General features: G+C 36.0%; 1 protein-coding gene across 1 annotated transcript in view; it reads right to left on the reverse strand.

Moving 5' to 3' along the window:
- Window positions 1-9610, reverse strand: part of CCSER1 (coiled-coil serine rich protein 1) — a 639473-nt gene that overhangs the window by 629279 nt on the left and 584 nt on the right. The gene's annotated exons all lie outside the window — the stretch shown is intronic.

The following is a 9610-nucleotide window of genomic DNA, read 5'->3' on the forward strand; positions in this document are numbered from 1 at the left end:
TTATTCAATACTTTCTATATGCCAAGTATCTGTACAATATATTAATAAGATATAGCTTCTACCCTTAAGGGATACATTATGCAGTAGAAGAGCTTAGTGTCCATTGGTCAATTACAAATTTACTTATTTTAATGGCTGAATTGAGCATGTCCCTAGATTCTTACAGCTATAACCTGAAGACATGATATTCACAGAGGCTAGTTATCAGAACCAAATAAATGTCATTTTTTACTGACATTCATAGATAGCAGTCTATCAGTTATCTAGAGAAACTTCTGAAAACATGTAGTTGATAATTCCAATATATAAAATATAAAAACATATGACCAGAAAAGAAATATTTTAAGAAACAGGTTATTTCTTAGGTTGCTTTTATGTGAAATGTGTTTAGGTCTAACCTACTCAAATAGACATCCACGTCAGAGACCAAAAATTAAACACTAAAGAATTCTACTTTCCTAATTTAATTTTGACAGCTTGAAAAAATTTATGGTTTTAGCTCAAGTATATTTAAGGGAAATTTTTTCATATTCTTTCTAAAAGAAAGGAAATCTCTAATGATTTTTTAATGGCTCAATTTAGTCATCTGTATTTTTTAATGTTTATTTTTGAGATACAGAGTGTGAGCAGGGGAGGGGCAGAGAGAGAGGGAGACACAGAATCCAAAGCAGGCTCCAGGCTCTGAGCTGTCGGCACAGAGCGTGATGCAGGGCTTGAACCCAAGAATCCTAAGATCGTGACCTGTGCCAAAGTCGGACACTTAACTGACTGAGCCACCCACGCGCCCCAGTAATCTGTAGTTTTAAAAATTGTCCTATAGGAGGTGCATACTAACTTTAAGTAGCTCACTTGTTAGTGAATACTTTTAGTGTTCCTGGATCTGTGCGCATATGGATACAATATCAAAAATCAAAGCAAAGTCAAATAACTATCCTTCAGGTATCTTCCTAGTAGTTAATATCCTTTGAAAATTTAGGAATCCTGATGTACAGGCCCATTAGTTTGGTTATCCATAAAATATTTTGAAACTTTACCCAAAATATGTTACTCTTATCTGCAATTCTAATGTTGAGTTTGAACTACTTTCTTCCTTTTCCTAACTTTTTCATCTGATGTTCTGTATACTTTGTACGCTTTTCCTCTTTCAACCTTTTTTTGAATATCCTAATAAATAATATGTCTTAGAAAACATCACTCACTAAACATATTTCATATATTCAGACTTAATGCATTGGTAATTTGTATTCTATAAATAAAATCAACCAAACATAAAAATAGTTTCTAAAAGAAGAATTGCCTAGAATTAGAATGCTAAGACCTACATTTGCTTTAGTTCTGCCAAATCTTTATTCACATTTGTTTGGTTTTATTTGTAAACCTGATGTAGGTTTGTGATATGCTGTTTGCTATTGCCCAAAACAAGAAAAGCCACACATATGACAATAATAACTCATTAGCAGAATCACATTATTTAACTATTTCTAGACAAGAGTTAATTGCGGGGAATGGATACACAAGAAACGTGACATGGTAATATGAATTTGGTTGACAGGAAAGGTATAATGCCACTAAGACTCTTAGAAGATTTGAATAAGTGTAGTACAGCTGGCCGAACAAATACTTCTTGGATAAAGGAATATTGCTAGTTTTCATTAACCAATAAGGAAAATCAGAGAACATATCACACCGTCTGCAGTATGTTTCTTCAGCTGTTATCCCAAACATATCATATACAAACAAGTTTATGAAGAATGGAGAAGAGTCCAATCACACTGAAATTAACAGTTGTCTAGAAAAACAGGCAAATCCTAAAGAATTCTTATGCAGATTCTACATATATATTGGTATACACATATCACATTTGGGTACCAAAGAAGACATAGAAGAATGTGTATTTCATCTATTACAAATTTAAGCTATGCAGGAACTTTAAGTAGCCCTGAGGTGCTTTTTTTTAATGGACTGAGTTATATATAATAAGCATTTATAAAATGTTTCTTGTCAATGATGAAGAATGAGGTAGCTCTATTGTGAGACACAGCCAAGTTAAGGAAGATTACGCATAGCAAAATGAGGTAGTCTGGTGATGGTCAGAACCTAGTAATAGACTTACACTAAAGTCTGTGAGGTACTATAGAGACTCAGTGTAAATACTTCCAAGAAGGTCAACCAGCCTGAGTATCTGGGGGCATGGCAATATGCCATAAGTAGCTGCTGGCCTCATGGAAGTCCAAGAGTGAGTATTGGAAATGAAGCATACCTCTAAGAGCTGGTCGTGTTTAGAGATCCAGAAAAGTGATATTTTGGGGGCATCTGACATACAAAAGGACTCAGGAAATAAGGTGGTTTTAGAGACAGGATCTCAGTCTTTAAAGAAACAAAGAAGGCTCCAATAAAACAAAGGCCTTGCTCAAATGCTAAGAGGAATGGTGACAACTGGGTAATTTATCAAGATTAACAGAAAAATATTTGGTGAGACCTCAGTTTCAGTTTTAAGAAAGAAGCAGTACTATAAATATGATATAATATTAGAACTGGACATCAAGGGTGGCTTGATGTTAAGACTCAAAGTGTTGGGTTAGAAACCAGTCAATCAAGAGAGTGATGCAAAACTTGAGATACTATTGAATGCTGAGAATGAACTGAGGGTTGAGGGGGAAGGGGGAGGGGGGGAAAAGAGGTGGTGGTGATGGTGGAGGGCACTTAAGGGGAAGAGCACTGGGTGTTGTATGGAAAACAATTTGACAATAAAATATTATTGAAAAAAAAAAAAAAGAAAGAAACCAGTCAATCATCCTATTACATAGAAGAATTAATCCTGAATCAAGAGCATGCCGGAGACTCCAATTAATGATTAAATGATTCCAGCAGCAGAAATAAGTTCTGACAAAAGCTACAAAATAGGCAGTAAGTGAAATATTCATTTAAACTACCAATTTTTTTTCTTCTTGCTGGTATGCATCTACATTTACTCATGTTACTGACTGATTAAAACACATTATAAAATATATAACTTTGTTAGTCAGTCTAGTAAGAGGGTATCAGAATAACCAAACTCAACTCTTAATTGTCCATGGACTTCTACAGAATCAACCTTTAAATATTTCCTTTGCTACAAACAGTTGAACATTAATTACACCCACATTTAAATAAATGATTTGATGGTTGAAAGCCAAAAGAAACCAAACTGATACTACCATGTGATCAAGTAAGGTATTCAAAGGTGTGTCAACCTTTGAATAAGATAAGCTGAATGTATACTGCCAAATACAGAGAATATCAGATGTTTGAACATTAATGCATTAAAGGTACTCAGTCTTCAAATTATACTTGTTTTCATCTCAAATTTTTAGTAGGTTATTGGGAGAGTCAGACCAGATGGGAGTAAGAGAATCATCCCTGAATGGCACTGAGAGTATATAGTAACAGTATTGAAAAGCACAAGAAGAAGATGAGAGCTTCAGCCTTGCAAGTGCTCCATCACTTGTTCAGTCACCCAAAAAGCAATAACGGCATCACTGAAGAGGTGGCAACAGCATGGGGGATGAACAGATAGTCCTGAGCCCTGAGTTAAGTCAGAAATAAGGAGAAGATAAACTCCATCACATTCTGTCTACTGGCTTCATAATTGTTACATCTTTGTAATTTAAAAAAATAGTTTGGTTTAGGGACACCTGGGTGGCTCAGTCAGTTAAGCATCCCCCTCTTGACTTCAGCTCACATCACGGCCTCATATTTTATGATTTCAAGCCCTGCATCAGGCTCTGCACTGACAGCTCTGGGCCTGCTTGGGATTCTGTTTCCCTGCCCTTACCCTGCTCTCTCACTCTCTCTCATAATAAATAATTAATTTCTAAAAATTTTTAAAAAATACTCTTGTTTAGTTAGGCAGACCATAGAATAAAATTTGCTTCTTCATCTGTAAAACATATACAAAGAAACTTACAATGTTAGAAGAAATACATGGGATAATGAATATAAAGTGCTTATCATGTGGACATGTTCAGCATACCAGAGCCATTATTGGTGTTAATAAAATATATCTCATCATTTGCAAAACAGAAGAAAAGCAATACCTATATTTATATATGTCCTAGGAATTCCTATATATTAAAATCTTTTTTATTTTATTTTTTAACATTTATTTATTTTTGAGAGACAAAGGCAGGAAGGGGAAGCACAGAGAGAGAAGGAGACACAGAATCTGAAGCAGGCTCCAGGCTCTGAGCTGTCAGCACAGAGCTGGATGAAGGGCTCAAACTCACGAACCTTGAGATCATGACCTGAGCTGAAGCTGGCCACTCAACCAACTGAGTCACACAGGTGCCCCTTAAGATCTTTTTTAAAGTGTCTTTCTTTGAAAAAGCATAAAATATCTTTAGAATGATGGCATACAGTTACCCAACCAATACGTGTTGGACATCTACTCTGTGTTAAATCCTGATGATACAATATAGAACCAATCTCATATATACACATTAAATTAATATCATAGTAAGTACCACAAGGTAGAGGAATAATCGAACTGCATATAGAACTGAAATAGAACAGAAGCCATATATAACAGGCCAACTGATGTAGCAAAGGAGACCATGGAAAGTTTCCTTAAAGAAGGGTTGACTGAGTACATAACTGAAAAAGAGAAAAGGGAGGAGAGAGGCAGGGAGGGAGGGAGAGAAGAAGAAGAAGAGGGAGAGAGATACTAAAAGAGTTATATGATGTGAATACGTATACCTTTAATCTTGAAAGATAAAGAGGTATGGTCTAAAATTTATTTCAGCACTAAACTTTGAGAACATTCCACATGTGTGATGCTATTGTTGGGCAGCTAACTGTTACCTTACAGAGAAAGATGAATATTACATTCCAAGTCCAAAACTATCATATAAGAGTCAACAAGATAAAACAGAAAATGGTCAAGCTCTGTACATTGTGCATGTTTTTATGACTACAAATAAGGCCCGGCCTGAGGGCTTTAGGGTCTCGTTAAATTCTACACTTTTAAATTGTTTCTCAATTAACAGCAAATATATGTACAAGAAATACAAACTCATTTTTTAAAATACAGAAATACATATGTATATAAAGATGGGTATCTTCTGATGGATGGTGTAATACTTTTTATATCTAAATAGTTAAATCTTAGTTATCTCTAACAGCTAAGGAAAGTATTTGGCTATAAAACAGGCAGAAGACACAGCCTGTAAGTTTCACTATAAAATAGTTTACGTCAATAGTTCTCAAATTTGAGAGTGCTTAAGAATCACATAGAGGAACCCACCCTGAAATTTCGTATTCAATCTAGGGTTGGCTTTTTTTTTCTTTTTAAGAACTATTGCTCTGGGTTAAGAATTTGCCATTAGATAAGAAAATGTTTCCTTTTAAGTGGCCCTTAAATTTTATACTGGTATCAGAACACAGTTACAATATTCAAAACTTTTAATTAGCTTAATTAAAATTTAAAAATTATTTAATGCAGTTACTATATGCAAAACCAAAAGCAATAATTTAAAATAATCTAGGTAGGCTAGGCATTTGGCCAAATAAACTGTATCTGTCAGTGATCAAAGCCGAAATCTTTCTTAAAAAATTTAATATCATACTTCTGAACACTGAACACTTTCAACCACCACCTTTCTTTTTTTTCTTTGACCATTTTATTTATCCCACGTGAAAACAACTTAAAATGCAATACAGTGCTTTAAAAATAAGAATTGATAACAATAACTTGGTACTATATCAACTGCAGTATAGAGTGTTCAGGTTTATATTTTTATATTACATTTAGTTTAAGCTATATGTTGAAGAATGTATCAGTAGATTTTTTTTTTACCAATCTCCCCATCTTTTCTCACTGCTTCCCCCACCTCAGATTTCATGTTTTATTGTTAACTGACACTCTTGCATAGTGAAGATAATAGTTCTGATAGAAGTGTATGTCCTCAATATAAAGCAAACAGATTTTGTCACTATCCAATAGGGAAATAATGCAGGAGCTGTCAGTCATTCAGTAGGAGAGATTACATTATCAAAGTGATACACCTGTGACATATAGTCTAAAACCAAACTCAAAAGAGACCAATTAATAGATAGTCTGGTTTGTACTGTTACTATGTTGGAAATCATCCCATTCCTACATGAATATGGAATTGCCAATTTAATAGGCTTTTCTCTTTTGTAATAATAATTCTTATCTATTCACTGTCAACAAAAAATATATATGAAAATCTTTTAATCCACCTAATCTGAAAGTAATTCTATTCTGTTATCTATTGAAAGTCATATCTAATATTTGTACTATTTCTCTACTGTCACCATAAAATACTTCTATGGTGTCATATTGAAAAGACAGGCTCAAAGTCAATTTGATGTTTCCTCTTGTGTTCTTAAAATGGGGAAATGCATTTTAAGCAGTTTTATGTTTGTACAGAAACAAACATATACAAAAAAATAACTAAGTTTGGAATGCTTAGAGATAGGACCTGTTCCTACTATTAATACCATCTACTTAACAGATGGTATTTAAACAGAAGTTTAAAAAACCTTTAAAATGACTACAACTCTAAAATTATTCCCCATAAACCCTGCATCCCAGCTCTGTATCCATAGAAAATAACATAAAGATCTATTAACTCCTATGTAAGTGCATTCTAATAACTTTAAAACCAAAGTATTATAGAAATGTCATTTAATAGCATATTTTCTATAAAGAATAAAATATTAAGCAATCAGTGAATGCTCACTATTAATATAACTGTTCTTTTATGTACCCCGTTCTTTTTTCCTTCAGAAAATATCTAAGGAGAGTTGGTTAAGGATTCACTTCAAACTGCTCACTATAAAGAGGTTATACCTGCTATCTTGTTATTAATACCAACTTCAATATTTTCACATGATGTATTTTTTAATATTTAAAGTATTCTCTACAATTATATGTTCAGCATTTTGTTCATTAAAAGGCAATAAGAAATCAAAGATTTGTCTTCTTAGATACTGAAATTCAATTAATTTCAAGAATAGAGAATGTATAGAATGTTGTACATCAAAAACCAATTCACCATGCCCTTCACACAACTAATTCAACCACTTTGCAATATCTAGATCTATTTGAAAGCAAACTTATTTCCCCTTCTACCTTTCATTCTTTTGTGTAATTCTAGGAGACTTACATCTTATACCTTATATTTTCATTGACAAGCCACTAATGCTATTTATCCTTTAAAATCAAGATGAAGCAATCTTACCTACCCCTGAAGCCTTACAGAAAAATCCCAGTATAAAATAGTATGGTTACGCTCTAATTTCCTGCAATCCTTGTTAAACATGCAATCTCATATTGTCAGGGATTGTCAACTTTGTTCAAACATGAGCATCAGATTCATCCCAATTAGAAAATAAACTCCTCCTAGGCAGGGAGGAAAGAAGTCCTCCACAATGCCTAGATAGTACCTTGCACAAGACAGGTCCATTATTGTGAGTCCTAGGTTGATGAATTTGATGTAAGTTAATATTCTATAGTATAAATAATACATCATTAAACTAATAAACAGTTGCTGATTCTCTGACAGTATCAAAGAAAAAAATATTCATAGATATGACTTTTTAATGATTGCAGTAATATAATTCATCAAGCACATTTTAAAATTCCCCATTATTTCTACATTCCAATGACTCAGAAAAGGTAGCAAACTCAGAATGGGGCTCTTCTGAGTTCTAATGTAAAATATAAAACTGCACATGTTCCAATGTTGAAAGCATATTTTATTTATTTTATTTCTGAAGGAATCTCTACACCCAACATGTAATAGAGATCCCAACCAGGAGATCAAAGGTCACATGCTCTACGGACTGGCACTGAGCCAGCCAGGCCCTGCAAAAACATACTTTAAACCAATTTAGGAAACTAACTACATTAAAATAACAAATCTTAACTCTGCATTGTCTTCAAAATGAACAGGACTGTTAAGGAACGCTACTTTCACACTTAGCAACAATAACCAACAACAGTTTGCATCTTTCGATCAAAATCAGGAGCTCCTTAATTAATACCAAATGAAGACAAATCACTCTGACAATAGGTTGACCACCTTACTACTATTTCTTCTCTGTGAAATTGATGAAGGAGTGGTTGGAATGTCAATGTTTTAAAAACACTGTGCTTGGCAGGCGCTTAGAGACATCGTAATTTAAAATAATAAAGATACTGTACTGTCCTACTCTCAGTCACCATGCAGTCCTAGGTTCAATGAAAGCACAGGTTACTACTTCTAAGAACAAACATAAATTTGCTGCAGCATTATTGGTAGACACTGTTCCAAGTGATTTCCAAGCTTCAAGTTATGTCTTTGGACTCTGTACCAACTATAACGCAAATAGAAAAAGAAACCGAAACAAATTGTGTTGCAGCCTAGATTAATAATATTTTATTATTTTCTAAATAGGTAATCCTTAATCAGTAGTAATCGATATAAACTCACATAGATGTCTGCTTCTCTTTTCTCTCCAAGACTTTTTAGTAAAACCAGCTTTACAGTAAAATGTGTGAGCATTATTTTGAATAGCCTTTCTTAAGGGTAGGGATGGAGAAAATGTGTTACATTTCAGTGGGAAGGTATTCAACTGTAAAGACACGAAAAATGAAAGCTGTTGAAACCAAATAGGTACTTTGTGTCTTGTGGGTCCTAGTGATGGTCTTTAGAGATAACAGAAGTGGAGAACAAGTAAGTAAAAACATTAAAGGGCAAGAGATCAGTAACTTCTAAAAAAAAAAAATTTTTTTTCTACCTGTAAAAGGACAAGTGATTTCTGACTTCACTTCATATTTCAAGTCCCACGAGGGTGGGGAAAAAAGCAGAACTGCTTCTAATTCTAAGAGGAGAAATGGAACAGAGGAAGAGAGAAACGAAAGAGGGAGGAAGGGGGGCGGAGGGAGGGAGAAAGAGGCTCAGGATACACTAAAGGAAACCCCGAGAAATTTCACAACTCTTTGCCATAAATAGCCTTTCTTCTCACTCCGGATACCTCCTCCTTTACATCAGCAAGCTCAGCCTCCACGCGCAGAGAAGCACCATTCACAAATCCCTCCGTCACCCTATCGCGCAACCCTACCCCTCGATGGCACCGCCTGTACGAGTCACTAGAACACAAGCCAAAGGCTGAAGGGGCCCAAAGGTTTCACCTGAAGGCTGATTATCTTTTCAGGTGAGCGAAAGCACTGCTTAGTCAAGATCGCGAACCCATACGAATGAGCACACACACACACGCACGCGCGCGCGCGCGGGCGCATACAATCACACCCCTCCCCGGAGCCCTTGACGCGCCACCACAAAGCAATTTGCACACTAAGTCGCTGCTGTTCCTGCCTCCGCTGGGGAAGGTCTCGCCTCCGAGCCAGGAAGCCAGTGCCTGAGGACACGCAGGCGGAGGCGAGAGGCGGTCCCGGCTCGGGCACTGCGGCTCCGCCGGGAGCCCCGGGCTCCCCGCCCCCCTTCTCCCTCTACGGCGCCGTCCCCGCCCCGCCGCCCGCAGCCCCGGGAGCCAGCGCCGGCCGACCGCCCCTACCTGCGGGACGCGAGCGGCGAGGGAGGGGAACGGTCCGGAACCTGCGCCA

This window comes from Suricata suricatta, chromosome 1 (assembly GCF_006229205.1).
Source record: "Suricata suricatta isolate VVHF042 chromosome 1, meerkat_22Aug2017_6uvM2_HiC, whole genome shotgun sequence".
Classification (NCBI taxonomy): Eukaryota; Metazoa; Chordata; class Mammalia; order Carnivora; family Herpestidae; genus Suricata; species Suricata suricatta.